Raw genomic sequence first — 21,341 nt, 5'->3', positions numbered from 1 at the left:
CTCTGTGAGATGATTTCACAGAACACAAAGAAGTTTCTCAGAAAGCTTCCTTCTCTTTGTTATCGGAGGATATTTCCTTTGGCCCTATAGTCTTCAATGGGATCCGAAATATCTGTTCTCAGATTCCACAGAAATAAGGCTAGCAAAGAGATCCACGAAATACAGATATAACTCTGTGAGATGAATTAACAGAACACTCAGAAGTTTCTCAGAAAGCTTCTTTCCAGATTTCATCTGAGGATATTTCCTTTTTCACTATAGCCCTCTAAGGGCTTCCAAATATCACTTTGCCCATTCCACAAGAACTGTCTTAGCGAAAGGCTTCTTGAGGGGAAAGCTGTAACTCTGTGAGATGATTTCACAGAACACAAAGAAGTTTCTCAGAAAGCTTCTTTCTCTTTGTTATCGGAGGATATTTCCTTTGGCCCTATAGTCTTCAATGGGATCCGAAATACCTGTTCTCAGATTCCACAGAAATAAGGCTAGCAAAGAGATCCACGAAATACAGATGTAACTCAGTGAGATGAATTAACAGAACACTCAGAAGTTTCTCAGAAAGCTTCTTTCCAGATTTCATCTGAGGATATTTCCTTTTTCACTATAGCCCTCTATGGGCTTCCAAATATCACTTTGCCAATTCCACAAGAACTGTCTTAGCGAAAGGCTTCTTGAAGGGAAAGCTGTAACTCTGTGAGATGATTTCACAGAACACAAAGAAGTTTCTCAGAAAGCTTCTTTCTCTTTGTTATCGGAGGATATTTCCTTTGCCCCTATATTCTTCATAGGAATCCGAAATATCTGTTCTCCGATTCCAAAGAAATAAGGCTAGCAAAGAGATCCACGAAATACAGATGTAACTCTGTGAGATGAATTAACGGAACACTCAGCAGTTTCTCAGAAAGCTTCTTTCCAGATTTCATCTGAGGATATTTCCTTTTTCACCATAGCCCTCTATGGGCTTCCAAATATCACTTTGCCAATTCCACAAGAACTGTCTTAGCGAAAGGCTTCTTGAGGGGAAAGCTGTAACTCTGTGAGATGATTTCTCAGAGCACAAAGAAGTTTCTCAGAAAGCTTCTTTCTCTTTGTTATCGGATGATATTTCCTTTGTCCCTATAGTCTTCAATGGGATCCGAAATATCTGTTCTCAGATTCCACAGAAATAAGGCTAGCAAAGAGATCCACGAAATACAGATGTAACTCTGTGAGATGAATTAACAGAACACTAAGCAGTTTCTCAGAAAGCTTCTTTCCAGATTTCATCTGAGGATATTTCCTTTTTCACCATAGCCCTCTAGGGGCTTCCAAATATCACTTTGCCAATTCCACGAGAACTGTCTTAGCGAAAGGCTTCTTGAGGGGAAAGCTGTAACTCTGTGAGATGATTTCACAGAACACAAAGAAGTTTCTCAGAAAGCTTCTTTCTCTTTGTTATCGGAGGATATTTCCTTTGGCCCTATAGTCTTCAATGGGATCCGAAATATCTGTTCTCAGATTCCACAGAAATAAGGCTAGCAAAGAGATCCACGAAATACAGATATAACTCTGTGAGATGAATTAACAGAACACTCAGAAGTTTCTCAGAAAGCTTCTTTCCAGATTTCATCTGAGGATATTTCCTTTTTCACTATAGCCCTCTAAGGGCTTCCAAATATCACTTTGCCCATTCCACAAGAACTGTCTTAGCGAAAGGCTTCTTGAGGGGAAAGCTGTAACTCTGTGAGATGATTTCACAGAACACAAAGAAGTTTCTCAGAAAGCTTCTTTCTCTTTGTTATCGGAGGATATTTCCTTTGGCCCTATAGTCTTCAAAGGGATCCGAAATACCTGTTCTCAGATTCCACAGAAATAAGGCTAGCAAAGAGATCCACGAAATACAGATGTAACTCAGTGAGATGAATTAACAGAACACTCAGAAGTTTCTCAGAAAGCTTCTTTCCAGATTTCATCTGAGGATATTTCCTTTTTCACTATAGCCCTCTATGGGCTTCCAAATATCACTTTGCCAATTCCACAAGAACTGTCTTAGCGAAAGGCTTCTTGAGGGGAAAGCTGTAACTCTGTGAGATGATTTCACAGAACACAAAGAAGTTTCTCAGAAAGCTTCTTTCTCTTTGTTATCGGAGGATATTTCCTTTGCCCCTATAGTCTTCATAGGAATCCGAAATGTCTGTTCTCCGATTCCACAGAAATAAGGCTAGCAAAGAGATCCACGAAATACAGATGTAACTCTGTGAGATGAATTAACAGAACACTAAGCACTTTCTCAGAAAGCTTCTTTCCAGATTTCATCTGAGGATATTTCCTTTTTCACCATAGCCCTCTAAGGGCTTCCAAATATCACTATGCCAATTCCACAAGAACGGTCTTAGCGAAAGGCTTCTTGAGGGGAAAGCTGTAACTCTGTGAGATGATTTCACAGAACACAAAGAAGTTTCTCAGAAAGCTTCTTTCTCTTTGTTATCGGAGGATATTTCCTTTGGCCCTATAGTCTTCAAAGGGATCGGAAATATCTGTTCTCAGATTCCACAGAAATAAGGCTAGCAAAGAGATCCACGAAATACAGATGTAACTCTGTGAGACGAATTAACAGAACACTAAGCAGTTTCTCAGAAAGCTTCTTTCGAGATTTCATCTGAGGATATTTCCTTTTTCACCATAGCCCTCTATGGGCTTCCAAATATCACTTTGCCAATTCCACAAGAACTGTCTTAGTGAAAGGCTTCTTGAGGGGAAAGCTGTAACTCTGTGAGATGATTTCACAGAACACAAAGAAGTTTCTCAGAAAGCTTCTTTCTCTTTGTTATCGGAGGATATTTCCTTTGGCCCTATAGTCTTCAATGGGATCCGATATATCTGTTCTCAGATTCCACAGAAATAAGGCTAGCAAAGAGATGCACGAAATACAGATGTAACTCTGTGAGATGAATTAACAGAACACTAAGCAGTTTCTCAGAAAGCTTCTTTCCAGATTTCATCTGAGGATATTTCCTTTTTCACCATAGCCCTCTATGGGCTTCCAAATATCACTTTGCCAATTCCACAAGAACTGTCTTAGCGAAAGGCTTCTTGAGGGGAAAGCTGTAACTCTGTGAGATGATTTCACAGAGCACAAAGAAGTTTCTCAGAAAGCTTCTTTCTCTTTGTTATCGGATGATATTTCCTTTGTCCCTATAGTCTTCAATGGGATCCGAAATATCTGTTCTCAGATTCCACAGAAATAAGGCTAGCAAAGAGATCCACGAAATACAGATGTAACTCTGTGAGATGAATTAACAGAACACTAAGCAGTTTCTCAGAAAGCTTCTTTCCAGATTTCATCTGAGGATATTACCTTTTTCACCATAGCCCTCTATGGGCTTCCAAATATCACTTTGCCAATTCCACAAGAACTGTCTTAGCGAAAGGCTTCTTGAGGGGAAAGCTGTAACTCTGTGAGATGATTTCACAGAACACAAAGCAGTTTCTCAGAAAGCTTCTTTCTCTTTGTTATCGGAGGATATTTCCTTTGGCCCTATAGTCTTCAATGGGATCCAAAATATCTGTTCTCAGATTCCAAAGAAATAAGGCTAGCAAAGAGATCCACGAAATACAGATGTAACTCTGTGAGATGAATTAACAGAACACTAAGCAGTTTCTCAGAAAGCTTCTTTCCAGATTTCATCTGAGGATATTTCCTTTTTCACCATAGCTCTCTATGGGCTTCCAAATATCACTTTTCCAATTGCACAAGAACTGTCTTAGCGAAAGGCTTCTTGAGGGGAAAGCTGTAACTCTGTGAGATGATTTCACAGAACACAAAGAAGTTTCTCAGAAAGCTTCTTTCTCTTTGTTATCGGAGGATATTTCCTTTGCCCCTATATTCTTCATAGGAATCCGAAATATCTGTTCTCCGATTCCAAAGAAATAAGGCTAGCAAAGAGATCCACGAAACACAGATGTAACTCTGTGAGATGAATTAACAGAACACTCAGCAGTTTCTCAGAAAGCTTCTTTCCAGATTTCATGTGAGGATATTTCCTTTTTCACCATAGCCCTCTATGGGCTTCCAAATATCACTTTGCCAATTCCACAAGAACTGTCTTAGCGAAAGGCTTCTTGAGGGGAAAGCTGTAACTCTGTGAGATGATTTCACAGAGCACAAAGAAGTTTCTCAGAAAGCTTCTTTCTCTTTGTTATCGGATGATATTTCCTTTGTCCCTATAGTCTTCAATGGGATCCGAAATATCTGTTCTCAGATTCCACAGAAATAAGGCTAGCAAAGAGATCCACGAAATACAGATGTAACTCTGTGAGATGAATTAACAGAACACTAAGCAGTTTCTCAGAAAGCTTCTTTCCAGATTTCATCTGAGGATATTTCCTTTTTCACCATAGCCCTCTATGGGCTTCCAAATATCACTTTGCCAATTCCACGAGAACTGTCTTAGCGAAAGGCTTCTTGAGGGGAAATCTGTAACTCTGTGAGATGATTTCACAGAACACAAAGAAGTTTCTCAGAAAGCTTCCTTCTCTTTGTTATCGGAGGATATTTCCTTTGGCCCTATAGTCTTCAATGGGATCCGAAATATCTGTTCTCAGATTCCACAGAAATAAGGCTAGCAAAGAGATCCACGAAATACAGATATAACTCTGTGAGATGAATTAACAGAACACTCAGAAGTTTCTCAGAAAGCTTCTTTCCAGATTTCATCTGAGGATATTTCCTTTTTCACTATAGCCCGCTAATGGCTTCCAAATATCACTTTGCCCATTCCACAAGAACTGTCTTAGCGAAAGGCTTCTTGAGGGGAAAGCTGTAACTCTGTGAGATGATTTCACAGAACACAAAGAAGTTTCTCAGAAAGCTTCTTTCTCTTTGTTATCGGAGGATATTTCCTTTGGCCCTATAGTCTTCAATGGGATCCGAAATACCTGTTCTCAGATTCCACAGAAATAAGGCTAGCAAAGAGATCCACGAAATACAGATGTAACTCAGTGAGATGAATTAACAGAACACTCAGAAGTTTCTCAGAAAGCTTCTTTCCAGATTTCATCTGAGGATATTTCCTTTTTCACCATAGCCCTCTATGGGCTTCCAAATATCACTTTGCCAATTCCACAAGAACTGTCTTAGCGAAAGGCTTCTTGAAGGGAAAGCTGTAACTCTGTGAGATGATTTCACAGAACACAAAGAAGTTTCTCAGAAAGCTTCTTTCTCTTTGTTATCGGAGGATATTTCCTTTGCCCCTATATTCTTCATAGGAATCCGAAATATCTGTTCTCCGATTCCAAAGAAATAAGGCTAGCAAAGAGATCCAAGAAATACAGATGTAACTCTGTGATATAAATTAACAGAACACTCAGCAGTTTCTCAGAAAGCTTCTTTCCAGATTTCATCTGAGGATATTTCCTTTTTCACCATTGCCCTCTATGGGCTTCCAAATATCACTTTGCCAATTCCACAAGAACTGTCTTAGCGAAAGGCTTCTTGAGGTGAAAGCTGTAACTCTGTGAGATGATTTCACAGAGCACAAAGAAATTTCTCAGAAAGCTTCTTTCTCTTTGTTACCGGATGATATTTCCTTTGTCCCTATAGTCTTCAATGGGATCCGAAATATCTGTTCTCAGATTCCACAGAAATAAGGCTAGCAAAGAGATCCACGAAATACAGATGTAACTCTGTGAGATGAATTAACAGAACACTAAGCAGTTTCTCAGAAAGCTTCTTTCCAGATTTCATCTGAGGATATTACCTTTTTCACCATAGCCCTCTATGGGCTTCCAAATATCACTTTGCCAATTCCACAAGAACTGTCTTAGCGAAAGGCTTCTTGAGGGGAAAGCTGTAACTCTGTGAGATGATTTCACAGAACACAAAGCAGTTTCTCAGAAAGCTTCTTTCTCTTTGTTATCGGAGGATATTTCCTTTGGCCCTATAGTCTTCAAAGGGATCCAAAATATCTGTTCTCAGATTCCAAAGAAATAAGGCTAGCAAAGAGATCCACGAAATACAGATGTAACTCTGTGAGATGAATTAACAGAACACTAAGCAGTTTCTCAGAAAGCTTCTTTCCAGATTTCATCTGAGGATATTTCCTTTTTCACCATAGCTCTCTATGGGCTTCCAAATATCACTTTTCCAATTGCACAAGAACTGTCTTAGCGAAAGGCTTCTTGAGGGGAAAGCTGTAACTCTGTGAGATGATTTCACAGAACACAAAGAAGTTTCTCAGAAAGCTTCTTTCTCTTTGTTATCGGAGGATATTTCCTTTGCCCCTATATTCTTCATAGGAATCCGAAATATCTGTTCTCCGATTCCAAAGAAATAAGGCTAGCAAAGAGATCCACGAAATACAGATGTAACTCTGTGAGATGAATTAACAGAACACTCAGCAGTTTCTCAGAAAGATTCTTTCCAGATTTCATCTGAGGATATTTCCTTTTTCACCATAGCCCTCTATGGGCTTCCAAATATCACTTTGCCAATTCCACAAGAACTGTCTTAGCGAAAGGCTTCTTGAGGGGAAAGCTGTAACTCTGTGAGATCATTTCACAGAGCACAAAGAAGTTTCTCAGAAAGCTTCTTTCTCTTTGTTATCGGATGATATTTCCTTTGTCCCTATAGTCTACAATGGGATCCGAAATATCTGTTCTCAGATTCCACAGAAATAAGGCTAGCAAAGAGATCCACGAAATACAGATGTAACTCTGTGAGATGAATTAACAGAACACTAAGCAGTTTCTCAGAAAGCTTCTTTCCAGATTTCATCTGAGGATATTTCCTTTTTCACCATAGCCCTCTATGGGCTTCCAAATATCACTTTGCCAATTCCACGAGAACTGTCTTAGCGAAAGGCTTCTTGAGGGGAAAGCTGTAACTCTGTGAGATGATTTCACAGAACACAAAGAAGTTTCTCAGAAAGCTTCCTTCTCTTTGTTATCGGAGGATATTTCCTTTGGCCCTATAGTCTTCAATGGGATCCGAAATATCTGTTCTCAGATTCCACAGAAATAAGGCTAGCAAAGAGATCCACGAAATACAGATATAACTCTGTGAGATGAATTAACAGAACACTCAGAAGTTTCTCAGAAAGCTTCTTTCCAGATTTCATCTGAGGATATTTCCTTTTTCACTATAGCCCGCTAATGGCTTCCAAATATCACTTTGCCCATTCCACAAGAACTGTCTTAGCGAAAGGCTTCTTGAGGGGAAAGCTGTAACTCTGTGAGATGATTTCACAGAACACAAAGAAGTTTCTCAGAAAGCTTCTTTCTCTTTGTTATCGGAGGATATTTCCTTTGGCCCTATAGTCTTCAATGGGATCCGAAATACCTGTTCTCAGATTCCACAGAAATAAGGCTAGCAAAGAGATCCACGAAATACAGATGTAACTCAGTGAGATGAATTAACAGAACACTCAGAAGTTTCTCAGAAAGCTTCTTTCCAGATTTCATCTGAGGATATTTCCTTTTTCACCATAGCCCTCTATGGGCTTCCAAATATCACTTTGCCAATTCCACAAGAACTGTCCTAGCGAAAGGCTTCTTGAAGGGAAAGCTGTAACTCTGTGAGATGATTTCACAGAACACAAAGAAGTTTCTCAGAAAGCTTCTTTCTCTTTGTTATCGGAGGATATTTCCTTTGCCCCTATATTCTTCATAGGAATCCGAAATATCTGTTCTCCGATTCCAAAGAAATAAGGCTAGCAAAGAGATCCAAGAAATACAGATGTAACTCTGTGATATAAATTAACAGAACACTCAGCAGTTTCTCAGAAAGCTTCTTTCCAGATTTCATCTGAGGATATTTCCTTTTTCACCATAGCCCTCTATGGGCTTCCAAATATCACTTTGCCAATTCCACAAGAACTGTCTTAGCGAAAGGCTTCTTGAGGTGAAAGCTGTAACTCTGTGAGATGATTTCACAGAGCACAAAGAAATTTCTCAGAAAGCTTCTTTCTCTTTGTTACCGGATGATATTTCCTTTGTCCCTATAGTCTTCAATGGGATCCGAAATATCTGTTCTCAGATTCCACAGAAATAAGGCTAGCAAAGAGATCCACGAAATACAGATGTAACTCTGTGAGATGAATTAACAGAACACTAAGCAGTTTCTCAGAAAGCTTCTTTCCAGATTTCATCTGAGGATATTTCCTTTTTCACTATAGCCCTCTATGGGCTTCCAAATATCACTTTGCCAATTACACAAGAACTGTCTTAGTGAAAGGCTTCTTGAGGGGAAAGCTGTAACTCTGTGAGATGATTTCACAGAACACAAAGAAGTTTCTCAGAAAGCTTCTTTCTCTTTGTTATCGGAGGATATTTCCTTTGGCCCTATAGTCTTCAATGGGATCCGAAATATCTGTTCTCAGATTCCACAGAAATAAGGCTAGCAAAGAGATGCACGAAATACAGATGTAACTCTGTGAGATGAATTAACAGAACACTAAGCAGTTTCTCAGAAAGCTTCTTTCCAGATTTCATCTGAGGATATTTCCTTTTTCACCATAGCCCTCTATGGGCTTCCAAATATCACTTTGCCAATTCCACAAGAACTGTCTTAGCGAAAGGCTTCTTGAGGGGAAAGCTGTAACTCTGTGAGATGATTTCACAGAGCACAAAGAAGTTTCTCAGAAAGCTTCTTTCTCTTTGTTATCGGAGGATATTTCCTTTGGCCCTCTAGTCTTCAATGGGATCCGAAATATCTGTTCTCAGATTCCACAGAAATAAGGCTAGCAAAGAGATCCACGAAATACAGATGTAACTCTGTGAGATGAATTAACAGAACACTAAGCAGTTTCTCAGAAAGCTTCTTTCCAGATTTCATCTGAGGATATTACCTTTTTCACCATAGCCCTCTATGGGCTTCCAAATATCACTTTGCCAATTCCACAAGAACTGTCTTAGCGAAAGGCTTCTTGAGGGGAAAGCTGTAACTCTGTGAGATGATTTCACAGAACACAAAGCAGTTTCTCAGAAAGCTTCTTTCTCTTTGTTATCGGAGGATATTTCCTTTGGCCCTATAGTCTTCAATGGGATCCAAAATATCTGTTCTCAGATTCCAAAGAAATAAGGCTAGCAAAGAGATCCACGAAATACAGATGTAACTCTGTGAGATGAATTAACAGAACACTAAGCAGTTTCTCAGAAAGCTTCTTTCCAGATTTCATCTGAGGATATTTCCTTTTTCACCATAGCTCTCTATGGGCTTCCAAATATCACTTTGCCAATTCCACGAGAACTGTCTTAGAGAAAGGCTTCTTGAGGGGAAAGCTGTAACTCTGTGAGATGATTTCACAGAACACAAAGAAGTTTCTCAGAAAGCTTCCTTCTCTTTGTTATCGGAGGATATTTCCTTTGGCCCTATAGTCTTCAATGGGATCCGAAATATCTGTTCTCAGATTCCACAGAAATAAGGCTAGCAAAGAGATCCACGAAATACAGATATAACTCTGTGAGATGAATTAACAGAACACTCAGAAGTTCCTCAGAAAGCTTCTTTCCAGATTTCATCTGAGGATATTTCCTTTTTCACTATAGCCCTGTAAGGGCTTCCAAATATCACTTTGCCCATTCCACAAGAACTGTCTTAGCGAAAGGCTTCTTGAGGGGAAAGCTGTAACTCTGTGAGATGATTTCACAGAACACAAAGAAGTTTCTCAGAAAGCTTCTTTCTCTTTGTTATCGGAGGATATTTCCTTTGGCCCTATAGTCTTCAATGGGATCCGAAATACCTGTTCTCAGATTCCACAGAAATAAGGCTAGCAAAGAGATCCACGAAATACAGATGTAACTCAGTGAGATGAATTAACACAACACTCAGAAGTTTCTCAGAAAGCTTCTTTCCAGATTTCATCTGAGGATATTTCCTTTTTCATTATAGCCCTCTATGGGCTTCCAAATATCACTTTGCCAATTCCACAAGAACTGTCTTAGCGAAAGGCTTCTTGAGGGGAAAGCTGTAACTCTGTGAGATGATTTCACAGAACACAAAGAAGTTTCTCAGAAAGCTTCTTTCTCTTTGTTATCGGAGGATATTTCCTTTGCCCCTATATTCTTCATAGGAATCCGAAATATCTGTTCTCCGATTCCAAAGAAATAAGGCTAGCAAAGAGATCCAAGAAATACAGATGTAACTCTGTGATATAAATTAACAGAACACTCAGCAGTTTCTCAGAAAGCTTCTTTCCAGATTTCATCTGAGGATATTTCCTTTTTCACCATAGCCCTCTATGGGCTTCCAAATATCACTTTGCCAATTCCACAAGAACTGTCTTAGCGAAAGGCTTCTTGAGGTGAAAGCTGTAACTCTGTGAGATGATTTCACAGAGCACAAAGAAGTTTCTCAGAAAGCTTCTTTCTCTTTGTTATCGGATGATATTTCCTTTGTCCCTATAGTCTTCAATGGGATCCGAAATATCTGTTCTCAGATTCCACAGAAATAAGGCTAGCAAAGAGATCCACGAAATACAGATGTAACTCTGTGAGATGAATTAACAGAACACTAAGCAGTTTCTCAGAAAGCTTCTTTCCAGATTTCATCTGAGGATATTTCCTTTTTCACTATAGCCCTCTATGGGCTTCCAAATATCACTTTGCCAATTACACAAGAACTGTCTTAGTGAAAGGCTTCTTGAGGGGAAAGCTGTAACTCTGTGAGATGATTTCACAGAACACAAAGAAGTTTCTCAGAAAGCTTCTTTCTCTTTGTTATCGGAGGATATTTCCTTTGGCCCTATAGTCTTCAATGGGATCCGAAATATCTGTTCTCAGATTCCACAGAAATAAGGCTAGCAAAGAGATCCACGAAATACAGATGTAACTCTGTGAGATGAATTAACAGAACACTAAGCAGTTTCTCAGAAAGCTTCTTTCCAGATTTCATCTGAGGATATTTCCTTTTTCACCATAGCCCTCTATGGGCTTCCAAATATCACTTTGCCAATTCCACAAGAACTGTCTTAGCGAAAGGCTTCTTGAGGGGAAAGCTGTAACTCTGTGAGATGATTTCACAGAGCACAAAGAAGTTTCTCAGAAAGCTTCTTTCTCTTTGTTATCGGAGGATATTTCCTTTGGCCCTATAGTCTTCAATGGGATCCGAAATATCTGTTCTCAGATTCCACAGAAATAAGGCTAGCAAAGAGATCCACGAAATACAGATGTAACTCTGTGAGATGAATTAACAGAACACTAAGCAGTTTCTCAGAAAGCTTCTTTCCAGATTTCATCTGAGGATATTACCTTTTTCACCATAGCCCTCTATGGGCTTCCAAATATCACTTTGCCAATTCCACAAGAACTGTCTTAGCGAAAGGCTTCTTGAGGGGAAAGCTGTAACTCTGTGAGATGATTTCACAGAACACAAAGCAGTTTCTCAGAAAGCTTCTTTCTCTTTGTTATCGGAGGATATTTCCTTTGGCCCTATAGTCTTCAATGGGATCCAAAATATCTGTTCTCAGATTCCAAAGAAATAAGGCTAGCAAAGAGATCCACGAAATACAGATGTAACTCTGTGAGATGAATTAACAGAACACTAAGCAGTTTCTCAGAAAGCTTCTTTCCAGATTTCATCTGAGGATATTTCCTTTTTCACCATAGCTCTCTATGGGCTTCCAAATATCACTTTGCCAATTCCACGAGAACTGTCTTAGCGAAAGGCTTCTTGAGGGGAAAGCTGTAACTCTGTGAGATGATTTCACAGAACACAAAGAAGTTTCTCAGAAAGCTTCCTTCTCTTTGTTATCGGAGGATATTTCCTTTGGCCCTATAGTCTTCAATGGGATCCGAAATATCTGTTCTCAGATTCCACAGAAATAAGGCTAGCAAAGAGATCCACGAAATACAGATATAACTCTGTGAGATGAATTAACAGAACACTCAGAAGTTTCTCAGAAAGCTTCTTTCCAGATTTCATCTGAGGATATTTCCTTTTTCACTATAGCCCTCTAAGGGCTTCCAAATATCACTTTGCCCATTCCACAAGAACTGTCTTAGCGAAAGGCTTCTTGAGGGGAAAGCTGTAACTCTGTGAGATGATTTCACAGAACACAAAGAAGTTTCTCAGAAAGCTTCTTTCTCTTTGTTATCGGAGGATATTTCCTTTGGCCCTATAGTCTTCAATGGGATCCGAAATACCTGTTCTGAGATTCCACAGAAATAAGGCTAGCAAAGAGATCCACGAAATACAGATGTAACTCAGTGAGATGAATTAACAGAACACTCAGAAGTTTCTCAGAAAGCTTCTTTCCAGATTTCATCTGAGGATATTTCCTTTTTCACTATAGCCCTCTATGGGCTTCCAAATATCACTTTGCCAATTCCACAAGAACTGTCTTAGCGAAAGGCTTCTTGAGGGGAAAGCTGTAACTCTGTGAGATGATTTCACAGAACACAAAGAAGTTTCTCAGAAAGCTTCTTTCTCTTTGTTATCGGAGGATATTTCCTTTGCCCCTATATTCTTCATAGGAATCCGAAATATCTGTTCTCCGATTCCAAAGAAATAAGGCTAGCAAAGAGATCCACGAAATACACATGTAAATCCGTTAGATGAATTAACAGAACACTAAGCAGTTTCTCAGAAAGCTTCTTTCCAGATTTCATGTGAGGATATTTCCTTTTTCACCATAGCCCTCTATGGGCTTCCAAATATCACTTTGCCAATTCCACAAGAACTGTCTTAGCGAAAGGCTTCTTGAGGGGAAAGCTGTAACTCTGTGAGATGATTTCACAGAACACAAAGAAGTTTCTCAGAAAGCTTCTTTCTCTTTGTTATCGGAGGATATTTCCTTTGCCCCTATAGTCTTCATAGGAATCCGAAATATCTGTTCTCAGATTCCACAGAAATAAGGCAAGCAAAGAGATCCACGAAATACAGATGTAACTCTGTGAGATGAATTAACAGAACACTAAGCACTTTCTCAGAAAGCTTCTTTCCAGATTTCATCTGAGGATATTTCCTTTTTCACCATAGCCCTCTAAGGGCTTCCAAATATCACTATGCCAATTCCACAAGAACGGTCTTAGCGAAAGGCTTCTTGAGGGGAAAGCTGTAACTCTGTGAGATGATTTCACAGAACACAAAGAAGTTTCTCAGAAAGCTTCTTTCTCTTTGTTATCGGAGGATATTTCCTTTGGCCCTATAGTCTTCAAAGGGATCCGAAATATCTGTTCTCAGATTCCACAGAAATAAGGCTAGCAAAGAGATCCACGAAATACAGATGTAACTCTGTGAGATGAATTAACAGAACACTAAGCAGTTTCTCAGAAAGCTTCTTTCGAGATTTCATCTGAGGATATTTCCTTTTTCACCATAGCCCTCTATGGGCTTCCAAATATCACTTTGCCAATTCCACAAGAACTGTCTTAGTGAAAGGCTTCTTGAGGGGAAAGCTGTAACTCTGTGAGATGATTTCACAGAACACAAAGAAGTTTCTCAGAAAGCTTCTTTCTCTTTGTTATCGGAGGATATTTCCTTTGGCCCTATAGTCTTCAATGGGATCCGAAATATCTGTTCTCAGATTCCACAGAAATAAGGCTAGCAAAGAGATGCACGAAATACAGATGTAACTCTGTGAGATGAATTAACAGAACACTAAGCAGTTTCTCAGAAAGCTTCTTTCCAGATTTCATCTGAGGATATTTCCTTTTTCACCATAGCCCTCTATGGGCTTCCAAATATCACTTTGCCAATTCCACAAGAACTGTCTTAGCGAAAGGCTTCTTGAGGTGAAAGCTGTAACTCTGTGAGATGATTTCACAGAGCACAAAGAAGTTTCTCAGAAAGCTTCTTTCTCTTTGTTATCGGATGATATTTCCTTTGTCCCTATAGTCTTCAATGGGATCCGAAATATCTGTTCTCAGATTCCACAGAAATAAGGCTAGCAAAGAGATCCACGAAATACAGATGTAACTCTGTGAGATGAATTAACAGAACACTAAGCAGTTTCTCAGAAAGCTTCTTTCCAGATTTCATCTGAGGATATTTCCTTTTTCACTATAGCCCTCTATGGGCTTCCAAATATCACTTTGCCAATTACACAAGAACTGTCTTAGTGAAAGGCTTCTTGAGGGGAAAGCTGTAACTCTGTGAGATGATTTCACAGAACACAAAGAAGTTTCTCAGAAAGCTTCTTTCTCTTTGTTATCGGAGGATATTTCCTTTGGCCCTATAGTCTTCAATGGGATCCGAAATATCTGTTCTCAGATTCCACAGAAATAAGGCTAGCAAAGAGATGCACGAAATACAGATGTAACTCTGTGAGATGAATTAACAGAACACTAAGCAGTTTCTCAGAAAGCTTCTTTCCAGATTTCATCTGAGGATATTTCCTTTTTCACCATAGCCCTCTATGGGCTTCCAAATATCACTTTGCCAATTCCACAAGAACTGTCTTAGCGAAAGGCTTCTTGAGGGGAAAGCTGTAACTCTGTGAGATGATTTCACAGAGCACAAAGAAGTTTCTCAGAAAGCTTCTTTCTCTTTGTTATCGGAGGATATTTCCTTTGGCCCTATAGTCTTCAATGGGATCCGAAATATCTGTTCTCAGATTCCACAGAAATAAGGCTAGCAAAGAGATCCACGAAATACAGATGTAACTCTGTGAGATGAATTAACAGAACACTAAGCAGTTTCTCAGAAAGCTTCTTTCCAGATTTCATCTGAGGATATTTCCTTTTTCACCATAGCCCTCTAAGGGCTTCCAAATATCACTTTGCCAATTCCACAAGAACTGTCTTAGCGAAAGGCTTCTTGAGGGGAAAGCTGTAACTCTGTGAGATGATTTCACAGAACACAAAGCAGTTTCTCAGAAAGCTTCTTTCTCTTTGTTATCGGAGGATATTTCCTTTGGCCCTATAGTCTTCAATGGGATCCAAAATATCTGTTCTCAGATTCCAAAGAAATAAGGCTAGCAAAGAGATCCACGAAATACAGATGTAACTCTGTGAGATGAATTAACAGAACACTAAGCAGTTTCTCAGAAAGCTTCTTTCCAGATTTCATCTGAGGATATTTCCTTTTTCACCATAGCTCTCTATGGGCTTCCAAATATCACTTTGCCAATTCCACGAGAACTGTCTTAGCGAAAGGCTTCTTGAGGGGAAAGCTGTAACTCTGTGAGATGATTTCACAGAACACAAAGAAGTTTCTCAGAAAGCTTCCTTCTCTTTGTTATCGGAGGATATTTCCTTTGGCCCTATAGTCTTCAATGGGATCCGAAATATCTGTTCTCAGATTCCACAGAAATAAGGCTAGCAAAGAGATCCACGAAATACAGATATAACTCTGTGAGATGAATTAACAGAACACTCAGAAGTTTCTCAGAAAGCTTCTTTCCAGATTTCATCTGAGGATATTTCCTTTTTCACTATAGCCCTCTAAGGGCTTCCAAATATCACTTTCCCCATTCCACAAGAACTGTCTTAGCGAAAGGCTTCTTGAGGGGAAAGCTGTAACTCTGTGAGATGATTTCACAGAACACAAAGAAGTTTCTCAGAAAGCTTCTTTCTCTTTGTTATCGGAGGATATTTCCTTTGGCCCTATAGTCTTCAATGGGATCCGAAATACCTGTTCTCAGATTCCACAGAAATAAGGCTAGCAAAGAGATCCACGAAATACAGATGTAACTCAGTGAGATGAATTAACAGAACACTCAGAAGTTTCTCAGAAAGCTTCTTTCCAGATTTCATCTGAGGATATTTCCTTTTTCACTATAGCCCTCTATGGGCTTCTAAATATCACTTTGCCAATTCCACAAGAACTGTCTTAGCGAAAGGCTTCTTGAGGGGAAAGCTGTAACTCTGTGAGATGATTTCACAGAACACAAAGAAGTTTCTCAGAAAGCTTCTTTCTCTTTGTTATCGGAGGATATTTCCTTTGCCCCTATATTCTTCATAGGAATCCGAAATATCTGTTCTCCGATTCCAAAGAAATAAGGCTAGCAAAGAGATCCACGAAATACAGATGTAACTCCGTGAGATGAATTAACAGAACACTAAGCAGTTTCTCAGAAAGCTTCTTTCCAGATTTCATGTGAGGATATTTCCTTTTTCACCATAGCCCTCTATGGGCTTCCAAATATCACTTTGCCAATTCCACAAGAACTGTCTTAGCGAAAGGCTTCTTGAGGGGAAAGCTGTAACTCTGTGAGATGATTTCACAGAACACAAAGAAGTTTCTCAGAAAGCTTCTTTCTCTTTGTTATCGGAGGATATTTCCTTTGCCCCTATAGTCTTCATAGGAATCCGAAATATCTGTTCTCAGATTCCACAGAAATAAGGCTAGCAAAGAGATCCACGAAATACAGATGTAACTCTGTGAGATGAATTAACAGAACACTAAGCACTTTCTCAGAAAGCTTCTTTCCAGATTTCATCTGAGGATATTTCCTTTTTCACCATAGCCCTCTAAGGGCTTCCAAATATCACTATGCCAATTCCACAAGAACGGTCTTAGCGAAAGGCTTCTTGAGGGGAAAGCTGTAACTCTGTGAGATGATTTCACAGAACACAAAGAAGTTTCTCAGAAAGCTTCTTTCTCTTTGTTATCGGAGGATATTTCCTTTGGCCCTATAGTCTTCAAAGGGATCCGAAATATCTGTTCTCAGATTCCACAGAAATAAGGCTAGCAAAGAGATCCACGAAATACAGATGTAACTCTGTGAGATGAATTAACAGAACACTAAGCAGTTTCTCAGAAAGCTTCTTTCGAGATTTCATCTGAGGATATTTCCTTTTTCACCATAGCCCTCTATGGGCTTCCAAATATCACTTTGCCAATTCCACAAGAACTGTCTTAGTGAAAGGCTTCTTGAGGGGAAAGCTGTAACTCTGTGAGATGATTTCACAGAACACAAAGAAGTTTCTCAGAAAGCTTCTTTCTCTTTGTTATCGGAGGATATTTCCTTTGGCCCTATAGTCTTCAAAGGGATCCGAAATATCTGTTCTCAGATTCCACAGAAATAAGGCTAGCAAAGAGATGCACGAAATACAGATGTAACTCTGTGAGATGAATTAACAGAACACTAAGCAGTTTCTCAGAAAGCTTCTTTCCAGATTTCATCTGAGGATATTTCCTTTTTCACCATAGCCCTCTATGGGCTTCCAAATATCACTTTACCAATTCCACAAGAACTGTCTTAGCGAAAGGCTTCTTGAGGGGAAAGCTGTAACTCTGTGAGATGATTTCACAGAGCACAAAGAAGTTTCTCAGAAAGCTTCTTTCTCTTTGTTATCGGAGGATATTTCCTTTGGCCCTATAGTCTTCAATGGGATCCGAAATATCTGTTCTCAGATTCCACAGAAATAAGGCTAGCAAAGAGATCCACGAAATACAGATGTAACTCTGTGAGATGAATTAACAGAACACTAAGCAGTTTCTCAGAAAGCTTCTTTCCAGATTTCATCTGAGGATATTACCTTTTTCACCATAGCCCTCTATGGGCTTCCAAATATCACTTTGCCAATTCCACAAGAACTGTCTTAGCGAAAGGCTTCTTGAGGGGAAAGCTGTACCTCTGTGAGATGATTTCACAGAACACAAAGCAGTTTCTCAGAAAGCTTCTTTCTCTTTGTTATCGGAGGATATTTCCTTTGGCCCTATAGTCTTCAATGGGATCCAAAATATCTGTTCTCAGATTCCAAAGAAATAAGGCTAGCAAAGAGATCCACGAAATACAGATGTAACTCTGTGAGATGAATTAACAGAACACTAAGCAGTTTCTCAGAAAGCTTCTTTCCAGATTTCATCTGAGGATATTTCCTTTTTCACCATAGCTCTCTATGGGCTTCCAAATATCACTTTTCCAATTGCACAAGAACTGTCTTATCGAAAGGCTTCTTGAGGGGAAAGCTGTAACTCTGTGAGATGATTTCACAGAACACAAAGAAGTTTCTCAGAAAGCTTCTTTCTCTTTGTTATCGGAGGATATTTCCTTTGCCCCTATATTCTTCATAGGAATCCGAAATATCTGTTCTCCGATTCCAAAGAAATAAGGCTAGCAAAGAGATCCACGAAATACAGATGTAACTCTGTGAGATGAATTAACAGAACACTCAGCAGTTTCTCAGAAAGCTTCTTTCTCTTTGTTATCGGATGATATTTCCTTTGTCCCTATAGTCTTCAATGGGATCCGAAATATCTGTTCTCAGATTCCACAGAAATAAGGCTAGCAAAGAGATCCACGAAATACAGATGTAACTCTGTGAGATGAATTAACAGAACACTAAGCAGTTTCTCAGAAAGCTTCTTTCCAGATTTCATCTGAGGATATTTCCTTTTTCACCATAGCCCTCTATGGGCTTCCAAATATCACTTTGCCAATTCCACGAGAACTGTCTTAGCGAAAGGCTTCTTGAGGGGAAAGCTGTAACTCTGTGAGATGATTTCACAGAACACAAAGAAGTTTCTCAGAAAGCTTCCTTCTCTTTGTTATCGGAGGATATTTCCTTTGGCCCTATAGTCTTCAATGGGATCCGAAATATCTGTTCTCAGATTCCACAGAAATAAGGCTAGCAAAGTGATCCACGAAATACAGATATAACTCTGTGAGATGAATTAACAGAACACTCAGAAGTTTCTCAGAAAGCTTCTTTCCAGATTTCATCTGAGGATATTTCCTTTTTCACTATAGCCCTCTAAGGGCTTCCAAATATCACTTTGCCCATTCCACAAGAACTGTCTTAGCGAAAGGCTTCTTGAGGGGAAAGCTGTAACTCTGTGAGATGATTTCACAGAACACAAAGAAGTTTCTCAGAAAGCTTCTTTCTCTTTGTTATCGGAGGATATTTCCTTTGGCCCTATAGTCTTCAATGGGATCCGAAATACCTGTTCTCAGATTCCACAGAAATAAGGCTAGCAAAGAGATCCACGAAATACAGATGTAACTCAGTGAGATGAATTAACAGAACACTCAGAAGTTTCTCAGAAAGCTTCTTTCCAGATTTCATCTGAGGATATTTCCTTTTTCACCATAGCCCTCTATGGGCTTCCAAATATCACTTTGCCAATTCCACAAGAACTGTCTTAGCGAAAGGCTTCTTGAAGGGAAAGCTGTAACTCTGTGAGATGATTTCACAGAACACAAAGAAGTTTCTCAGAAAGCTTCTTTCTCTTTGTTATCGGAGGATATTTCCTTTGCCCCTATATTCTTCATAGGAATCCGAAATATCTGTTCTCCGATTCCAAAGAAATAAGGCTAGCAAAGAGATCCAAGAAATACAGATGTAACTCTGTGATGTAAATTAACAGAACACTCAGCAGTTTCTCAGAAAGCTTCTTTCCAGATTTCATCTGAGGATATTTCCTTTTTCACCATAGCCCTCTATGGGCTTCCAAATATCACTTTGCCAATTCCCCAAGAACTGTCTTAGCGAAAGGCTTCTTGAGGTGAAAGCTGTAACTCTGTGAGATGATTTCACAGAGCACAAAGAAGTTTCTCAGAAAGCTTCTTTCTCTTTGTTATCGGATGATATTTCCTTTGTCCCTATAGTCTTCAATGGGATCCGAAATATCTGTTCTCAGATTCCACAGAAATAAGGCTAGCAAAGAGATCCACGAAATACAGATGTAACTCTGTGAGGTGAATTAACAGAACACTAAGCAGTTTCTCAGAAAGCTTCTTTCCAGATTTCATCTGAGGATACTACCTTTTTCACCTTAGCCCTCTATGGGCTTCCAAATATCACTTTGCCAATTCCACAAGAACTGTCTTAGCGAAAGGCTTCTTGAGGGGAAAGCTGTAACTCTGTGAGATGATTTCACAGAACACAAAGAAGTTTCTCAGAAAGCTTCTTTCTCTTTGTTATCGGAGGATATTTTCTTTGGCCCTATAGTCTTCAAAGGGATCCGAAATATCTGTTCTCAGATTCCACAGAAATAAGGCTAGCAAAGAGATCCACGAAATACAGATGTAACTCTGTGAGATGAATTAACAGAACACTAAGCAGTTTCTCAGAAAGCTTCTTTCCAGATTTCATCTGAGGATATTTCCTTTTTCACCATAGCCCTCTATGGGCTTCCAAATATCACTTTGCCAATTCCACGAGAACTGTCTTAGCGAAAGGCTTCTTGAGGGGAAAGCTGTAACTCTGTGAGATGATTTCACAGAACACAAAGAAGTTTCTCAGAAAGCTTCTTTCTCTTTGTTATCGGAGGATATTTCCTTTGGCCCTATAGTCTTCAATGGGATCCGAAATACCTGTTCTCAGATTCCACAGAAATAAGGCTAGCAAAGAGATCCACGAAATACAGATGTAACTCAGTGAGATGAATTAACAGAACACTCAGAAGTTTCTCAGAAAGCTTCTTTCCAGATTTCATCTGAGGATATTTCCTTTTTCACTATAGCCCTCTATGGGCTTCCAAATATCACTTTGCCAATTCCACAAGAACTGTCTTAGCGAAAGGCTTCTTGAGGGGAAAGCTGTAACTCTGTGAGATGATTTCACAGAACACAAAGAAGTTTCTCAGAAAGCTTCTTTCTCTTTGTTATCGGAGGATATTTCCTTTGCCCCTATATTCTTCATAGGAATCCGAAATATCTGTTCTCCGATTCCAAAGAAATAAGGCTAGCAAAGAGATCCACGAAATACACATGTAACTCCGTGAGATGAATTAACAGAACACTAAGCAGTTTCTCAGAAAGCTTCTTTCCAGATTTCATGTGAGGATATTTCCTTTTTCACCATAGCCCTCTATGGGCTTCCAAATATCACTTTGCCAATTCCACAAGAACTGTCTTAGCGAAAGGCTTCTTGAGGGGAAAGCTGTAACTCTGTGAGATGATTTCACAGAACACAAAGAAGTTTCTCAGAAAGCTTCTTTCTCTTTGTTATCGGAGGATATTTCCTTTGCCCCTATATTCTTCATAGGAATCCGAAATATCTGTTCTGCGATTCCAAAGAAATAAGGCTAGCAAAGAGATCCACGAAATACAGATGTAACTCTGTGAGATAAATTAACAGAACACTCAGCAGTTTCTCAGAAAGCTTCTTTCCAGATTTCATCTGAGGATATTTCCTTTTTCACCATAGCCCTCTATGGGCTTCCAAATATCACTTTGCCAATTCCACAAGAACTGTCTTAGCGAAAGGCTTCTTGAGGGGAAAGCTGTAACTCTGTGAGATGATTTCACAGAGCACAAAGAAGTTTCTCAGAAAGCTTCTTTCTCTTTGTTATCGGATGATATTTCCTTTGTCCCTATAGTCTTCAAAGGGATCCGAAATATCTGTTCTCAGATTCCACAGAAATAAGGCTAGCAAAGAGATCCACGAAATACAGATGTAACTCTGTGAGATGAATTAACAGAACACTAAGCAGTTTCTCAGAAAGCTTCTTTCCAGATTTCATCTGAGGATACTAC

Source organism: Macaca mulatta, chromosome 15, assembly GCF_049350105.2.
Source record: "Macaca mulatta isolate MMU2019108-1 chromosome 15, T2T-MMU8v2.0, whole genome shotgun sequence".
NCBI lineage: Eukaryota > Metazoa > Chordata > Mammalia > Primates > Cercopithecidae > Macaca > Macaca mulatta.
Note: the sequence above shows the minus strand (reverse complement) of the source record.